The sequence below is a fragment of the Labrus bergylta genome, chromosome 7 (genome assembly GCF_963930695.1).
Source record: "Labrus bergylta chromosome 7, fLabBer1.1, whole genome shotgun sequence".
NCBI lineage: Eukaryota > Metazoa > Chordata > Actinopteri > Labriformes > Labridae > Labrus > Labrus bergylta.
This window is the reverse complement of record NC_089201.1, coordinates 4,881,240-4,900,978: the sequence shown is the minus strand read 5'-3', so window position 1 is coordinate 4,900,978 and position 19,739 is coordinate 4,881,240. Positions and strand designations below refer to the sequence as shown.

General features: G+C 43.1%; 1 protein-coding gene across 17 annotated transcripts in view; it reads right to left on the bottom strand.

Moving 5' to 3' along the window:
- Positions 1-19,356, bottom strand: part of mical3a (microtubule associated monooxygenase, calponin and LIM domain containing 3a) — a 101,428-nt gene extending 82,072 nt beyond the window's left edge. For 7 of the 17 annotated variants that reach the window (XM_065956533.1, XM_065956538.1, XM_065956536.1 and 4 more), the window contains exon 1: positions 19,148-19,356. The gene's annotated coding sequence lies outside the window, so the exon portion shown is untranslated. The remainder of the gene's footprint in view (positions 1-19,147) is intronic. The other 10 variants (XM_065956541.1, XM_065956543.1, XM_065956542.1 and 7 more) reach the window with 6 other exon arrangements.
- Between the last annotated feature and the right edge of the window lie 383 nt (positions 19,357-19,739).

The following is a 19,739-nucleotide window of genomic DNA, read 5'->3' as shown; positions in this document are numbered from 1 at the left end:
ATGCTAGAGATCAATACAAAGAAAACAAAGGGAATTGTGTTTGGTTCAACATCTGATGCTCATGAAGCCCCTGTTGTTATACATAATGAAAACATTGAGCAAGTGTCATTTTAGAAATATTTGGGATTAATGATCGAACATTAGTTGTCTTGGAAAGACCACACTGAATATATCTGCAGGAAGGCAAAACAAATCGAGTACTGTAGACAGATTCTTGTTGTTTTTTGTTACTTCTGTGATTCTCAGTGTCCTACAGGACTGTAAAGGCCCTGACACACCAAACAGACGCCTCACATCGCCTTACGTCTTGTCCAAAAAGTTGCACTAGAACACACCGCAAAGACTACAGCCAACGGTCAACCACCACGTACGTTCTGCGCATGTATGAGGGACGGCGGTAGCTCGTAATGACAGGAGAAGACCATTTTCACACCGCTGTAGTGCACCACTCGTCTCGTAATATAGGTACTTCTAATGGAGAATAATGTCTGATAAAATGTTGAAAATGGCGCTGGCATTGTCAGTCCTTGGTCTTTTAGTGGAAAAAGAAAAGAAGAGGCGGAGGACACAAATAAGGAGAAACCACACTAATGGGTGAAATCATGGATACTGAGGCCTAAAAGCTACACACAGTTTGTCCTCACACATGAACAGGAGAAAGGCAGCTAGTGAAGGTGTTAACACTTGCTTATCAGAGTCCTTCTCAGAGTTTAACACACTTTACATTCTCTTTATATTCTGGATCCTGTTCATAGCTTTCTGCCCCCGTCCACATGACAGTAATCTCAATATTCCTTCATCTTAATCTAAAGGGATCAACCATGAAGCTTCCCGTGGTGCAGGTAATAACTCTGTGAGAGTGAAGTGAGGCATACACAGCACAGCATGGATATTGCATTTAAATCCGAAGAATTAGGTAGTTTAATAAATTAAATTACATCGTATCACAAGGTATTACTTAACCCAGCATGATTTCTTTACTTGATGATGATGATCTCAAATATATGAAATTACTTTTAAAGCTTACAAGACCTTATCAGGCCTGTGGCTCCTTTCCCAAGTGTAATTCCCCACTCTCTCTCTCTCTTCCTGATTTCTGACTCTATCCACTGTCCTATCTGTAAATGAACCTTAAACAAAGAAGTCCCCTTATCATACTGAATACTGACTCCAAACACAGTGCACCAACATTTTGGCTCTGCACTGTAAAGGTGCCCTGTTTAGCTCTCTCTCTCTTCTGCCACCCTCCCCTCTATTCCCAAAATGAATGCAAAGCTTGCTGTAGTCTCATCAGTCTGTTCCTCCAGCAGCAGGCGCTGACTGTAATCTGTAGTCAGTAAACACAGCCCTCAGTGAAGCTTTCAGTGCAGTCAGAGACAATGCAGAGCTCAGCTGCAGTTTACACGGTGACCTCAGAGCTCAGTACAGACCACTGTGCCTACACAGCACAGACTAGCAGCTCTGCAGGAGGATTGTGTCCCTCTGCAATCAAACACTTGAGCTTCATAAAGAAACATAATCTGAGCTGACGTCCTTTTTTTCTAATTCTGCATCCGAGCTGAAATGAGTTGACCCCGTCTTGACCTTGACTTTTAATGTGAAACGGATCCAGACTGTGCTGTTTATCCTACATCAACCTTGAGCTTTTTCTTTCTCTAACTTCTGCATTTTTAATTGCAGCTCATTTGGACAGATGTTGACTCAGTCATTCCACCACAGGCTGAGGTCATGGTTTCAGTGAACGCAATACGAAGCGGCCATGATGTTCTGCAGCTTTCACAACAGCTCTGTGCACAGAAACCAAACACCTCTCTGTGTTTACCTGGAGACTGTAGACAGACACACATGGACACAAGCATGCAACACTCATGCATTCACACACAGCTGAGGCCTGTACTGAAAAGCAGGTTTTCCGCTATTGGTTCACTTATTACCAGGGTAGATCGCCATGGTAACTTGTACTGACTACAAAACCTGCTCTGGGGCAGGTTATGTTCGGGACAAGAGATCAGTTTGTAATAGGAAAGCCTACTAATCGATCATGTCTTGATGGAGAAGCTGATCTTGAGAGGGGAGGAGGGCGATACCAGCAAACACATTTGTCCTTCTCGAAGGATTTCACATATTAATCCAAGTTTTAGTGCTTTATTGATATCAGCCAACAACAGAGACAAAAAAACAAAGCAAAAAAACACCGGAGCCTTGTAGGTTGTTACTAAAATATAACGTTTTTGACGATCAGAACTCACTGCAAGAATATATTTGTGCAACAAATTAATTAAAGGGAATAAAGAAATGGACCAGATGTTCTGTGTGTTTCAATGTCTGACTTCTGGGTCGTTCTAGTCTGTTCAGCTTGTTGCATGCTTACAGTGGACACTGTCGTAAATAGTCTCGACGCTTATTTAGGAAGTCTAAATCCAGTTAGTCTTCATTTGCAAATTCACCATTAGCAGTTTTCATTTCCTTCCAGTTCTTCCTGCATTTGAAAATGAACTGTGTTGATCATAGTGTATGCTTAACTTCTTCATAGATTTCTAATAGCCCATCACAGTTTGCTTGTGATATACTGTATGACCATGTTCTGATGGCAGATTTGATCATGTCTGTGATTGGTCAGATACTGCTAACACTACCTCATTCATGATTCATCAAGTTGATAACCAGCTTCATGTGAACGCTTTGCAAGATCTCATTTGTCAGGGTAAGTGAAGCCAGATAACCAAAAGATAACCTGGCTATGTTATAGTACCTCTGATATCTCAACATGTCAACACACAGACACATTTCCATGCTTGGAGCCACAATATTTAACTATCCATCTCAATGCTCGAGGCTGATTATCACAACAAAGAAAAAATCTCCTGTTTTGTAGCTTTAAAGAGAAACTGAGAAGAAACATCAACACAGTTTAAACCATTGTTCTTACTGTGTGTGTCTTCTTTCACTTTTTCAATCACTGTGACCTACATCAGACACGATCAGTTGCTAGAACAGCTGAAATAGTTGCTGTTATGATGATTCCTCCTTCCTCAGATCCCTCTGTGCTGCATGTCTGCAGATCAGCCTCCTGCTGGCAGCCCTCCGGCTCTGACTCACTTTCTTGGAGTTAATAACACAACAGGACGTTTCTGTAGACGGAGGCAGCCAGAAGGTTCACTTATTTAAAGTTCATGTGGAGCCTTTGGTAGTTTTTAGCCATAATACTGAACGTGTCCAATAAGCTACAATCAAAAGACTCAGGGCTTACTGTCTTGAAAGATACGCTTGACACAGTAAGAACATGCAGCAGGAGTGCCGATGTTTTACTCCCTGTTGAATTATTGACAGGTTTGCGTTAACGCAGCAACGGAGAAGTGACAGAATGAATGGAGCTGTCAATGACTCTCCGAACAAGGTTTCAAACACCATCCATTAGTCGTGTGGACATATTGATCAGCTGGGGCCGATTCTCACATGTCACTCTTTTTGATGGTTCAGAATTATGATCAATATTAAAGCCTCTGTCTGTCGATTCTGATGGCAACTGTGGACAAAGTGATGCGTCCTATGTCTTTGTTGAACCTGTCCTACGCATGTTCAACAAAGAGTTCAATTATATATTGTTGTGTTCTCTCTAACAAACTTTCTCTGAGAAACATGCAGAGAATAATGGAAACAAAGGCTCGTCAGTCTGCATGCTGTAAACTGTTTTTGTCAGATTTCAACCCAGTGGCATTAAAACAACAATTTGTAACTTTTACACCTCAAAATAGTTGTTTCAAAGTCTATATAATAGTACACTTACGCCCGACCATTCAGCACTAACTTTGGCAGCAGACCGATGTCGTCTCATGAGAAAGGCATACAGCTTTACGGCGATAGTTTGCGGTATTGTGGGCGTAATGGCTGAGGCTTAGGCTACTCTCACACTTCAGCCAAAAGTGACATGAATCTTGTCTTTTTTGCTCCTCTGTGATTCAGATCTGATTTTTTTTAGACAGTGTGAACAGCACGAGTCAAGTAGAATGTGATCTCTTCAACTCAGATTTAAGTCACTTTCATATGTGGATTCCCACTTTTAAAAAACAATGTGAACAGCCAAACAAACAAATCAGATCAAAGCAAGCTGGTTTACTTTTGACTAGCATTAATATTTCATTTTGAAAAAAGAGTTAAAAACTGATGGCATTATGTTAAAGATCACATATTCTCCTCCTTTTCAACCAGTATAAATAAATACATGTGTGTGAAGTTTCACTCTGATCCTGTATTTGATCCTGTCTATAAACCCCTCTATTTCAGCCCTGCTCAGAACAGGCTGTTTCTGTGTCTGTACCTTTAAATGTAAATGAACTGTGTCTGACCACGCCCCCTCTGTGGAAGGGCTTGGGTGGCTCTGGCTTTCTCACTCCATGTCCTATTGTTTATGGTGAGAAGGCAGACTCAGATGGCAGAACAAACACCTAGCTGTGGGAGTGTCACCCACCTGGGGGAGGGGTTATTGCCCTTTGTGATGTCATGAAGGGAAAATCTCCAAACGGCCTGTTTTAGCACATATTTTCTGAAAAGTGGAGCAGGCAGAAGACAGAGAGGATGGACTTTTCTCATCATTTGGGGGTTTGTAGACAGACTAGAGACACATATTAGTGTTAAAGAAACATGGTGAAGTGGATTTTGCACAACATGTCACCTAAATAGTGTTGACCATACGCTGCCTCTGTGTGCAGTAGTAGTCCTTCATAGTACAAGGTAAAGGTGTATCCAGATGTAAAGTATAGATCATAATGAATAATAACTTCTCAGGCAGCAACATATCAAAAGAAAGGATGAAAAGAAAGACTCCTGCCCCAAACCATCCTCCTCTTTTTCCCACTGCTCCACTCTCTAAATTCTCATACTCCTTCTTATCAAACCAGATCTCTGCCCTCCGTGTCGACAGAAAAGAGCAAACAGACATCTATCGACTGCAGCTGTTCAAATATTGTGACATGTGATCTGTGGCTGGCACAAAGAGCGCTTGTAATGAGCGACTGGGACACAAAGACGGGGAGAACTGGGAGCTCGTCTCTGCAGCCATGGCCCCCACCTCTCCACCAAAATACTCGGTGTTGTAATTATTGTGTTTTCTGCTGTATATCCTGCACAGCAGTCGGCAGTCACACATACAGAAACTCTGCACACGCTCAGTGTCTCTGACGCGTCTTTACGGCTCGCAATCATGAAAAGCAAACATGGCAATCAGGGAGTCAGCGGGGAACCATTATCTCCATAAACCATGACACTGAGAGGTGGTTTTAAACATAAATCTTATCGAAGAAAGGCCAAACAGTTGAATGTCTTATCTTCTGAAAGAACAAAACTGCTTTTGTTCTACTGATGGTCCTCCTTTGATTCTCCTTTACAGGATGTTCACTCATCCCACCGCCAAACGTTGTGATCAGTGCACTTTGTAGCTTCAGTCTCCACCAAAGACAGGATCAAACGAACAAAGCCTCAGTCTCGATGCCCACAGACACTTTTTTAATAGTCAGACTTTCCTCTCATCCCCTGCAAATGATACCACCGAGGTCTGCAAGGATAGAAGCATTTAACTCATCACTGAGAGAAAGATAGTCTGAATAGCAGTGAAGGTTTTAGGGCTGAAGAGACCTTGAAAAAGCCCCGACAGAAAGTCAACGTCATGAGAAAAAAAAACATCTACTTGTAACAACAAGACAGACTTGACCTCTGGGAGGCAAAGGTCTAATCAATGCTAAACCTGCATTCAAGTTCTCTTCAGCTGCTTCTCCCAGGCCTTCAGTTCAAAAGTTTCTCTTCTGATTTCAGAGTGCTCAGCAGCATTTAAAGGGGACATGTGATGAAAGAAATCCACTTGCACAGTGTGTTTGGGTAACCTGAGTGTCTGTAGACCCACAAATGTGAAATAAATCCATCCAGTCCTTTCTTTGTGGTCTGCATAAGTCTTACAACACAGAGAAAAATGCTCCGTTTCAAATTTGCTCTCGTTGTGATGTCACAGTGGGATCCTGGTGAAAAAATTCCCCTCCCCTCTCCTGGTATCTCCACCCATGGACTCCTCCACCAGCCTAGAACAAAACTTTTGCACAGGTCTGCCATTTTTATTCTCGCTCTCGGTAGTGATGTCTACCTGGAAAACTGGGGGGGGGGGGGGGGGGGGGGGGGGTGTCTCATTGAATTTAAAGAGACACACACATCAAAACAGAGCGTTCTGAGAGAGCTGGTTTATACAGGGTCACAAACCTCCTCTGGTGCTTGATTCATGTTATATTTTGACCAAAGCACAGCACAGATGTTTCATTTAGACCACAGGGGACTGTTTGAAAAGGTGGAGAAGGGGGGGATAATATGTCCTATTTAAGTCAAGAGGAAACATCCTGGATGCTACAGAGATCTGTGAAGGGTCTGTGTCCACAGACAGAATTTCTCAACATGTTTTTTATGCAACATCAACCATCATCAAGAGAAAAACCTGAAACTGTTCTTCGTGGAGCTTTATGTGTTGAGCGCACACATTGCAAACATCATCACACCCTAATGTACGTTATCTAACGGTGTAATGAAAAACAGACCAGCAGAGAAAGCTTTTCAGTCACAGCCGAAGAGAAGAGAGAATCACGTCAGAGTGCAGCTATTCTGATGATCCCAGAGCGGAGGCATGACCTCACTGAGGCCGCCTCGTACGCCGTGTGTCACGTCCGCTTTTCTTCTCAGCATGATGAGGCTCCGCAGACTTGGATTCTCATGGGACATGAAGGTATGATAATTCTTTGATCTGAGAGGCCTCTCTGGGACAGATCAGTTCAGTTCAGTTCAGTGCTGCAGCATGCCTGGTTACATAAATACTTAGCAAGCTGCGTGAGGCAAAATGAGCATGTTAGTCGTGTATTGTAAATGGTCTATAACACCTCATAGAGAAATACATGTAGGGCTCATGTTTAGCATCTTCCCAAATAACTCTCTCAGTAAAGATTTGTTGGGATACATCCCTGTAACATTTGAGTTAAGAGCAGGAAACACAAGGACTTACACAAACAACATGCAAAGAAGGAAGAGACGTATCCAAAACTGATCTGACAGTCATTACACTGTATCTAGTACGATATTGTCATGACCCGGCTCTTAAGACCTGACAGGGAAATATATGTGCAGCTGTGGCTCAGTTGGTCGGTCGTCTCCCAACCGGAAGGTCAAGGGTTCCCAGCTCCTGCAGCAACATGTCTGATGTGTCCTTGGGCAAGACACTGAACCCCAAATTGCTCCCGCTGCTTTGTCGGCGGCATATGAATGCATATGGATGGATTAGTTACTTCTGATGGTCTCACTACACAGCAGCCACCATTTATTATAAATGATTTAAAAGTTTATTAACTTTTACGTAAACGATGTAAAAGTTCTTTAATCAAGATACCATTTAAATATCAGATTACAAAGCGAGTGAGGTGTGTTAGTCAGTGAGTCAGTGTGTCGGCTGGCCGGTGAGTGTGTGTTGTGGTACTGTAAGGTGTAAAACTAAACTAACATAAACAAACTACAACAAAAGCATGGTGCAACGAGGCGCTGTGTGGTGATGATGAGATGAGAGTGAATGAGAGAGAGAACTGGTTGACTGCCCGAGCTTAAGGAGCCTCCATCTAAGAGACCGGCCATGTCTGCCAACGTGTGGCGGAACATCGCCCATCAGTGTCCTGCAGGGACACAAACACTTGTTTTTCCTATTGCATTTTTTCTCTGCTTTAGACCCTAACCCATAAAAGTGGACTTTCATTGACAAACGTTGGTTTTCACAGCAATAATGCATGTAATGCGTAGCAGGGCAATGAGAGTGAGTGCTGTCACAATCCTTAGGGAGGATTCCTACTGTCATTGCAAAATTAGCACATTTTGGGCTACTGGTTTGGTTTAAGTTTTTCAGCCCTCAGGGGCCCCCTACTGGTCTGGGGCCCGCAGCAGTTGCCTGCCTTACCTGTTGTCAAGCAGCGCCTCTGTCCTCGCAGTAACAACAGAACTTTTCATAATGAGAAAAAAAAAAAATTAAGGTTGCTATTATCTTAAAAAAAAAATGCCTGAATAAGAAAAGTGTTTTAAATGAGTTTGATTGTTTACCTCATAACACTGATTGTTTTAAACTCATAATGACAGGAGAAGACCATTTTTCTCATAATATAGGTACTTCTAATGGTGAATAATGTCTGATAAAAAATGGCGCTGGTGTTGTCAGCCCTTGGTCTTTTCGTGGATAAAGAAAAGAAGAGGCGGAGGAGACAGATAAGGAGACAGATAAGGAGTTTTAAGTCTCCTCTGGCATGCATCTGGATTGAACACAAGACGTCATAATGACAGTGTATATGTCCTACACGCTGGATGTCACCCAAAACACTCATCCCAGCCTGAGCAGGCATCCCATAATTTAGTCATCTAATGAGGGCGTGGGGCAGAAAGTCGGGTATCTCTAAATCCTGCAGTCAGCCTCACTGTGGTGTGATTTAACGGGTTGCTGTGGTAACATAGCACTCTGGTACAGTGTGCCTGTCAGCAGCTTGTCTCCATGTGGCTGTTTTTACAGGAGCTGTGACAGCACAGGGCTGAATATATACTGTTTAATAGCATGTCTGCACACTTCAACACTTAACACAAGCTATTCTAGACATGCATGGGTTTATAAAAACACTCCATTTCTGGAATTGCAGAGACCCAAGCAAGTCAGTATGTATGGCTACATATTGCTTGACACCTCAGTTTACTGAATGACTAGTTTGTATCCTGAAGTCCCATCTGGAGGAATTTGGTTTGGTTCACTTTGGCGCCCACCGAAGGTCTCTGAATGCAACTGCAGTGGTGTGAGACAGTGCTGCTATGCCTCCTCCTCTGGACCAAGCACATCTGTTGACAATCAGAAGGTGCAGAGCCAGAGAAGATGTTGTAAGAAGCTAAAGAACTCAGTCCACTGACAAGGAAAAGTAATTGTACAGGAGTTTGCACAATTATGACTCTGCTAGTGCCTGTTGTTTGCAAACTGTTTGCATGGGTATGTGTATTCAACCGTTACCATGATGTCACGCTGTGGCTAAATAGCTTCCTTGGAGAGTGTCTATTATACTAATATTTTAGTAGGTTTATTTGTGGGTAAAATTGAGTCTGACCCTGTGTCACTTTTGGGGCAGCTTTGGGGCAGCATAGAGGTCTTTAATGCCGTGTGTAATTCAGGTGACCCAGATGTCCTGTAATGTGCAGCCAAGCTGAATTGATGTGCTTGTGTTTCTGTATTTCAGAGAACAAAGTAAAATAATAATTATAAAAGCCATGCACGCTTGGAAATTCCTTTGTGTGCAACACACAGACTAACCTTATGTTGAAATAGGTTCTGAATAATATCTGCAGGGTACCCTGACCCTCTGCTTCTTGCTCTGTCACTCTCTCTCTCTTCCTCTTCATTGTATTAAACCGTTTCAGGACGGGCTAACTGGTTTCTTTTCAAACTGAAGGCTGCTGTGTGAACTAGAGCCGTAAAGCCGCACGCACTTGTCGCGAGATGACCTCAGCCTGCTCCCAAAGTTACAAAGTGCTGTGGACATAAGAGAGACGCCGTTCTCCCTGTTGAAAAGTTATTCTGCTTTTAAATCGACCTCTGAAAGTATGATTTTAAACTGTAAAGGTTACATATTGTCACCTTAGGCTGGAGGAGTGCTTGTCTGAGCTTTACTCTTTCTAACCACAAATCCTCTGTACCTCTCTGAACTCCTGCACATCAACACACCCACCTGCACTCTCAGGTCTTCTTCTTTCATTCAACTCACAGCACCACCCTCCCACCTGTCCACCATATGGTCCAGGGCCTTCAGTTGCTCTGCCCCCCCACCTCTGGAACGCCCTCTCATCCCACACATCCGTAATATCGTCTCTCTCCATTTTTAAATCTCATCTCAAAACACATCTTTTTAAACTTTCATATTCAGTCTGATCAAGATTCATTCATAATCATGAATCCTCTACACAACGATTTCATACATCCTGTAAATTTGTCTTTTTAATGAAATTTTTTATCAGTGTATTGGTAGTTTGTTTTTTTTATCTCTGCTTTGTAAGGTGCCCTTGAGTGCTTTGAAAGGCGCCTTTAAATAAAATGTATGATTATTATTAAATGAAGACACTAAAATATTGCACTTTTTTGTTCATCACATTATAATAAAGCATTTTGAAATTAAACATGAGGATGGGAGTCTCTCTTATGAGCTCAACTGTGTTCATTAAAGTGCTTCATGTTACGATGAGTCCCACACAAAGATCAACAGCTCGGTCAGACATTTTTTAATGAGGGGTTAAAACTTCAGAAGCATTACAGGAAGCGCAGACGCCGATCAAACAAAGAGGAGCAGACAGCTGAGAGCTGTAGCCTGAAATGAACCCTCACTCCCTCTGCAGAGGAAAGAATCCACTGAAGCTGAGAATAAAAACCAGAGTCCGACCACACCCAGAGTGAGCAGCCACACTGAGCAGGACTGTACACAGAATACATCCAAAAGGGGAAGATTCCCACAATCCATGTGGCACGTTGGCCACAGCCCAACCGCTTCAAGGACAGAGACGATGGATTATATAAAAACGGCAGGAACTTTACAGTCTGCACAATCCCACAGAGTTCTGGTCTCTCTCTCTCACACACACACACACACACACACACACACACACACACACACACACACACACACACACACACACACACACACACACTGTCTGTCCCTCTGGAGTTCAACCTGCATGAGTGCCCCGCTGGAATCTACAACACGCCGTCACACAGGCTTTCTTCATCACTACAGTCGACTCTTTCACAGCAGCACCGTCCCCTGCGATGGTTACGTATGAGTCAACCAGTTGCATTGTGTCATTTCCTTTGGTTGCTAGGTTACATCACTGTTTGTTTTCGTTCTGTTGTGATAAAGAAACCAAGTCCAAGATGAGAAGAAAAAAGACCCTTGGATGGTTAAAATAAACATCGACCGAATAAAATAGTTTTTATAGTGATGCATATCTGAAAGGAATTACATCAAAGGATACAAACGAGCGGGTCGTGTGGCTGTAGGAGCACCGCTTGACAATCTGCTAATATGAACTTTACTTTTATGTAATGTAATAAAGCTACAAGGTCACCTTATTTATCACGTTATTGTCCGTATAAATGGGCTCATGTCTATCTTATTTCTGAATTTACAAGTACAGAGACTTTTTTCATATAATACATGTTTACTTTATTGTTGTAGATGTCTCATTGTAGTGTGTATTCATGATTCTTCTTAATATAAAACAGTATAATATGTAATACAAATGTATTATAGTTCCTTGAATAAGAACAAAGGAAAATCCATTTTTTGTAAACTGGATGCTCATTAAGTCGTTAAAATCCAAACATTGTTTAAAGTTATACATTTTCAAATGTTTCCTCAGTGTGTTCAGTTCTCACATTATTATTTTTTTATTGACACTAAGTGGCTCTTTCACAGTTTTCTCAAAAACATTCAAGTCTGGGGCGCCGTTAGCCTAGTGTTCATAAATGGTAAATGGACTTGTATAGTTGTATATTTCTTTTCTAGTCTTCTGACTACTCAAAGCACTTTTACACCGCAGGTCACACCTACACATTCACACACTGATGGCAGAAGTAGAAGTAACCATCAGAAGAAACTCATCCCCTTCATACACATTCATACACTGTGGACAAAGTGGTGGGAGTAAATCGAGGGTTAAGTGTCTTGCCCATGGACACATCAAACATGTTGCTGCAGGAGCTGGGGATCAAACCCCCGACCTTCAGGTTGAGAGACGACCAACCAACTGAGACACAGCCGCCAAGTACAGAGACTATAGCCCCCCTCACAGTGGCTGTGGGTTCAAATCTGACCTCTGACCTTTGCATGTCATCTCCCACTCTCTCCTCTCAAGATTTACTGTCTCTCTTCAGCTGTCTTATAAAGGAAAAAATGTCCAAACATAGATTTAAAGTCTGTTGAAAGCAAAATCTTAGTTTCTTAACACACTTTGTATGTTTTAAAAAGTTGCAGTCGTCATGTGAACTTTGTTGAGACTGTTTGTCATCACTTTTACGTTTTTTAGGGTGGGGTCAAATTGGGGGCTTGATGACACACTGGTGATCCTAAACATAATCCCGCCCTCCTATCTCTACAATGATAAAAAACAATGAGCGCTTTAGCATCCTCGGCTCTCCTGCTTGATTGAGAGTTACAACAGTACAGTCTGCAGTTTTGCTAGCTATGCCTTCATTCTGCAAGTCCATCTTCCCTGGGTCGTAGTAATCTGAATTGAATGTTTTTGACAGTTGAGAGAGGCATGTCTTTCCCACGAGTGGGCGTGGTTTTTTCCACATCCAACAGGCATGCCCACAGCATCTCAGAGCACAGATCACTGCTACATTTTTCATAAATACCTGAAACTTTTTCATTTTGAAAATCGGCCTGATGATTAAAAAAAGTGTTCTGGTGTATAAAAACCTTAAATACATGTACTTTATTGCTTCAGATGGAGTATAAAATAAGTATAAATCTAACTGTAGCGATCACTATTAGTGCTGAAATCTTTATTTGATATCTTGTGTTTGTTGTGTGACTGACACTCCGACTGTCTGAAAGTTGATCCCGGTGGGATCGAGAAGAAGAACCGAGGAGACAGCTGCTCTGAAGTCTTGAGTCAGGTTTGGAGTCCCTCCCCTCTCTGAGCATGTGTGTGTTGACATGAATCATGTGTCCGAATGTGTGTGGAATCTATTTATGAAGGTTTGACCCCGTGTGTGACCTCATGCCCACACACCCCCTGGCCTGTGTGTGTGATGAAGCGTGTAACTGGCTCCTTCTCGCTCCTCTCAGAGTTCAGTGCTGCTGTATCCTGTTTTCTGCCTCTGTGCTCAGAAAGCCTTTGATCTTTACTCCCTGCTGACCCACGTCACATACGAGATCAAACACTATAACATATTCAACTGGACACACATTAAGTATACTTTCATAATGACACAAATCAGACTGAAATATCATAAATTGATTTTCAATACAAGAACCTAAAGGAGCAACCTAGTGTTTAAAATGGGTACTGCAGTCCAAATTCTAAACATTGTAGAGAGCTGTCTCCCCCCTCCTCTGTAGAGTCGATGTTCACACAAGTTGCCATGTAGTGGACACTGAAGCTTCAGTGTTTATCCAGCTCTGCATGGGTCTGTAAACCTTTCTGTGTTCTAACCTCTCTCCATTTTTCAAAAGCATCTCCAATATTGATCCTAGTTTGAGCACGTTTCTGCTCGTGGAACTTATTAGAAACATGCAGAGGCTTTTTAGGTCGGGTACAATCACTTCTATCTGAACCACTTCTCTTGCCCGCTTCCATCACTGCAACCAGTTTAAATAAGTCTCAGAGCCCCCCAAAACATGTGTGTGAAGTTTCTTGTTCTAAATCCTCTCAGAGCCTGTATTTGATCATGCCTATAAACCCATCTATTTCTTGTTTCTGTGTCTGTAGCTTTAAATGAAAAAGAGCTGTGGAGGAGGGGTTACAGCCCTTTGTGATGTCATGAAGGGAAACTCTCCAAACTGCCTGTTTGAGCACACATTTTCTGAAAAGTGGAGCAGACAAAAGACAGAGAGGATGGACTTTGTCATCATTGGGGGGTTTGTAGACAGACTAGAGACACGTGAAGTATATTTTGTATAATATGTGACCTTTAAGTTGTCCATAAAAAAGGTCTTAAAGCATGTAATCCTCTGACCTCTTTCTTACCCACATTTGAAACAGGTGTAAACAGATGACATGAGGACAGCAGACTATACGTCTGACAAGACAGAAAGCTATGATAACTGTGTCTTTATATCAGTCCCAGGTGTGAGCTAACACACAGCAGAATACTCTCTGTGTATGAGAAACAGCACAGCCCCTCAAAAGGAAAACTCTCTCTGCCTGGGTATGTTTCTGTTTCTCTGTTTCACTTTGTTTACCGCACGCTCAATCGCTTTTAAACGAGGCGTCGTGTAAGGTCACAGTCATGGTTTTCCTGCTTAATCTAGAAATGTTTGTAAGTCTAAAAACGTCTTGATGGTGTGTGTGTGTGTGTGTGTGTGTGTGTGTGTGTGTGTGTGTGTGTGTGTGTGTGTGTGTATTTAGTCCGGAGTGATCTGGTGCCCACATGTTCCCAGTGAGCATACAGCTCATAATCAAACATCAGGACGGTATTAGATCCAAATAGAAGCATGTTTATGAGAGACTCAGATCATTGTCAGTTGTTTACATGTTTAAAAAAAAGTACACGAAATATCTTTTGAAGAGCTATTTTGTTTTCTGTTAAATTTGATAGGGGTCTTGGGGCGCGCTGGTGGCGCAATGGTTAGGGCACGTGCCCCATGTATTGAGGCTGTCGTCTCAAGCGGGAGGCCTGGGTTCACTTCCACCCATGGCCTCTTTCCGCATGTCATTCCCCGCTCTCTCTCCCTGGTTTCCGACTCTATCCACTGTCCTCTCTCTGCATTAAAGGCACAAATGCCCAAAAATAAATCTTGAAAAAAATTTGATAGGGGTCTTCATCTTCATGACACGACTACTGCGACTCACTGTACACCTGTCCCAGTCAAAAATCAATCCAGCTTTACCATTTTTACACCACAGGTCACACCTCCACATTCACACACTGATGGTAGAGGCTGCTACAGCATGTGAAAGTGTAAAGTGACCATCAGAAGAAACTAATCCATTCATACACATTCATACGCCTCCCTTGGGGTTAAGTGTCTTTCCCGAGGTCACATCGGACATGTTGCTGCAGGAGCTGGGGATCGAACCCCAGACCTTCCGATTGCCACAGACGCCCCTTGCAGCATAACCACCTTCTGCTTAATATTTGGTCTTCATGCACCATGATCACTTTTATTCATTTTATATCAGTTTTTTATTTTATTTTATACATTTTATTTCCTCTTGTATCTTTGTCCCCTATTGCACTTTTATCACTTTACCCACTCAGTATTCATCTACTTGAATAAAGCTCTGTTTATATTTGTCTCCTTCAGTTGGTCCAATCACTGTCCACTTATATCATTAGTCTACTTTATCTATTCTGTATTTAATCTTAATTTCTGAAGGACATGGGGGTTCATGGGCAAGCTAGCAAAGCTCTCTCCAGTGTCGCTGAACAGGCAAGTCGTTGGCTCTGGCTTAAGAGGAGAGATACTACCTGGGCATCAAAACAGCAGGGTGAGGAGGGGGGCGCACCTGGGATGCCAGATGTGTTGCAGATGAGCCCTCTGGAGGTGTTGAGGGCCTGTCATCGAAACACCTAGGAAGGAGGGTGCCCACCTGATGACCCCCCTGAAAACCCTCAGCAGGCATGATCATCCCCACTCGTAATCTTAGGTTTAATGGTTACAAGGGATTGTATCACCTAGTCCTAATAAAAAACTAAATGTTTAGTCTATATTTTTTTCTACTTTGTCTTTGCTCCATAAAAAGATTGGGCCAGGTGTTTCTATAGGTGCTTTGGATCCTGTGGTTGTTCCATGGACGACAGCAGAAACAGACACACGTTCTCAGATTATTTATAGAACAGTGTTCGTTTAGTCACTGCAGCCTTTCCACATCAGTTCTGCAGGGATCATATTAATCATACTCTGTGCTCCAGCTGTTTAAAACACCGTCCATACAACATTTTCCTAGCTAAGAGGCTAGAAGACAAATAATTAAAAAGTGGTGTACATAAACACCAGTCAGACCAGATAAAAACACCCTGCAGAGTCCATCTGCTGAGCAAAACAAAGCTTTTCAAGGGAAATAGCTTAACAGGATTATCTGCTGATTATTGTCCTGACAGATCTCCAACAAAACACCAAATCTGAAGCTCTATGAAGCATAAAACACGTGCAAAGACTGTCTTTCCTGGAGATTAACAGGAAAGTATAATGCCATTTTAATGATGGTTGCACATGCACACTCCCACTCTTCCTCTGTGGCTTTATGGCGTTTTTCTCAATCACTCCATTTTACTATGTTGACACACTTTTCTACCTCCTCTAAATCACTGTAAGAGATACCTACGAGAGGAAATTATTTCAAAGTGTTGCATTGTGGGGCAGGAAACTGTAAATGCAGCGGATGATTTGTTTGACTGCACAGGCTTCACGAGTCCTCTCTTCCCTGTTCACAGCGGCCGGTCCGGTCAGAGCTGCATTTCGCTGACTGATCTGAAAGCGTGCAGCGTCTGCAGCAGCAGTGCAGAGACATCAGAGTCTGCCAGCAGAGATTAACGCTGTCAGACTTCAGCTGTGTCAGACCGAGTAGATCTACAGAGAGTACAACAAATTCACTAAACTACACAAGAAGTACCTTTAGTGATGGTAAGATACTCTATAAATATTCGATCATACTTCACAAGAAAGTTCATTCCCAAGAGGGTTATTGTTTAGTTATCCAGAATGATTCAAAGTTAAAATCAGCTGACACAATTACAAACACATTTTTTGTAGAAATTTTGCACATTGATGCAACATAGCTGAAAGATATAAATAACATTATTATGAAGTAAAGCATACAGCACGATTATTAGTTTCAGTTTGATCAAATAAGTGACATTTAACACTGAATCTAAACATAAAATGCAAAATGGTTCTTGTGATTGAAAAGTAATTTAATGACCGTTACACCACTGGTCATATATGCTAAGCATGTGCTCAAGAACGAGCTTGCACACACCTGTATATACACATTTTGTGCAATAGGGCTATTTGCAATGACGCCTGCATTTCTGCACTTGACCTCCCGTCTCCTGAGCTCTTCATGCACTTTAACTCTGACAGCAACTTTTATTGTTAAATGTGTCTTTGTCATCTGGTGTACACTCTATGTTGCTGTTTGATTTCTGCTTGTTGTTGTGCTACCTGTGTTTTATGTACATCAGTATTCATGTGTAACCAGGTGGGGCTGGTGCTGCCCTACTTGCTGCTGCTGCTCCATGACACAAAACTCTATTTTCTTTGATGTTTGAACCAAAAGGAGCTTCTTGTTCTGCACCGTCACAATGCAGAGTGTCAGACCAAGTGGACTACAGATAAAAAACAGCCTATGTGGCAATAATCTGTCATTTTCACATGTTTATGTGAGAAATGTGCACTCTTCGTCACTGTTGATCATGTCAGATATCAACAATGATTTTTGCAGAAAAACAAGCTTAGAAAAAACAGAAAATATAAATTATTATTATGTGTCAAGAAGGCGCTGCGGTACTGCGCTGTGTTATACTTTTGTACATAGAGAAAACAGTTCAACAAAGTCAAATTACTGGTGTGTGTAAGCATACCTGTCTGATAAAGCCGATTCTGAGTTGTTTTGCTTAAATTGGGATTGGATCATACCTTTGTCTAATAGATTCAAATCCATGTAACGCTCCCCCTCACCTCTCCTCAAACACAACAATCATGTTCAAAGTGGACAGCAGAGCGGCTGTGGAAGGATCCAGGCAGCAGCTGACAGCAGGATCAACATCTGAAGTCGGAGCAGGGGGGCAGCTGACGAGCGAACAGGCTCTCTCTTATGAATGACAGCTATTCACCCCCCCCCCAACACCCACCCTCTCCTGAACATCACGAGCCCTGCCTCCTACTCAGCACAATGCAGCACAGTACCACATTGTGTGTGTCGTCTGATACAGTAGAGCCTGGTGGGGAGCAGAGGGAGAGGGAGGGGATAACCTGCGCGATGACCTTGACAACACAAATCGTTACACTGGCAAAGAGTTTGTTCACGCGCGAGTTACCTGAGCTGACACTCTGCACTGTGATGCTGCAGTGCAACGAGCCACTTTTGGTTCTGCCCGCAAAGAAAATATATTTTTGTGTCATGCAGCAGCAGCAGCAAGTAGGGCAGCACCAGCCACTGGCAAAAAACACATTATTCTTTAATGTTCTCTTAACCTTCACTCCGTCCTTCTATAGCTGCCTGATCATCTGTTGTGAAATCAGAGGATGCCTCCTCCATGCCTCCTCTCTGCTACGTCAGCTGCATCTGCTTGTGACACACACATGTGCATGCAATCAAACCTTTACCCCACAGCCTTTCATCTCTGCACCTCTTGCCTCCCACAGCCCTGCCTCCTCCTCTTGCTGTGTTTCCTGACGCCAATGTCAGACAGAGAAATGAGAAAATGACCCAATTACAGAGTAAAGATAACCTGCACCGAGGGGGCAAGTGGAGAGGGAAAGAGGGTGGGGGGGGGGTGGGAGAAAATGAGGATTATGCTGCAGTTAGACAGCAAAAGAAGCTGCATTGACATCGACCAAATCAAGAGATGCAATATGTTGAGAAATGTGTTTGTGTGTCTTTAAACCGATGCTTCTCCTTTACCCTGCAAACATTCCCACTGTACATGTGACACTGAGAGTGAAAACAGTGACATCTCTCGGTGACAGTGACATCACTTGGCACTCAGCTGCGTGCTGCAGGAGATGTCTGCACGGCTGCTGCAGTGTTTCTGTTTGCCAACCAACACTGCTGCAGTCGTTTCACAGGAAGCAGCTGTGATGCTACAGAGCCTTGCATGATATATATATTTTAAAAAAACAATGCTGGTAAACAAGGAGGATGAGGAGGACCACTTCCTCCCACTTCCTCCCAGATTTACAGCCGTAAGAGACGCCGGCGTAGGACGCCGCTGAAGCACTTGCTCACTAATTGTCATCATCAAACTGCAGGAATGTTTGTGACTGACAGGCAGCTGGAGGAACAACATGTGCTGCCATGACCAAGTGTACACACCCACAGCACATACTAAACATACAGCACACACACAAACACACACACACACACACACACACACACACACGTCAACAACTGAGTGTCACAAGCAAAGTCAGCACAAATAGAGCTCTGTTAACAAAACAAACAGTGAGGAGAGACATCTTGTCCGTCCCTGTTGAGAAACTTCTACTGCATCCATACATTCCTGAGATGTGACTCTTGGCAGACTTACTGCCACACAAACTACACAGACACCTGACACACACACACACACGCGCACACACACACACACACACACACACACACACACACACACACACACACACACAGCTACAAACAATCGTGGTGATAGTCAAGCTGATAGCAGTCTACTCACATAGGGCTTCTGGTTTCTGTGCTGAGATCAGTTAAAAAGAAAAAAGGCAGAAAAAAAATTCCTCTTTGCTCTTCTGTCAGAGGGGTTTTGTTTCACACTCGTCCTCCTCTCATGCTCGTTTCTCAGCAGCACACTGATAAACAACACTCTGCGTGGATGAAGACAGAGAGAGAGAATCTGCAGTGCTGGAACTCTGTCAGTATGCTAATGTCTGGATCTGCTCTGTTTCTCTCCTCCCTCCCTCAGAGTTTTCTCCAAGGTCAGTGGGTAGAACTTCCCATTTGACTCCTCCCTTAGTGGACAATCACCCCCCCCCCCCCCCCCCCCCCAGATACCCTCCTACAGGCTGGGTAGTAATTACCGTCATGATCCAGATTAACTCCTGGGTGTGCTCTTGTAGTGCTGCGCCGAGCTGGACTCTGAGCCGGGACGGGACGACACACAGACAGGATTACTATGTCAGTGTGTGTGTGTTCATGTGTGTGTGTGTGTGAGGAGGGTTTATAGACCCTACAAGGAGGGCCAGGGGCAGACAGACAGGGACAGGATGGGACACTCTTAAGCCTTTAGGGGACGAGAAGAAGACAGAATG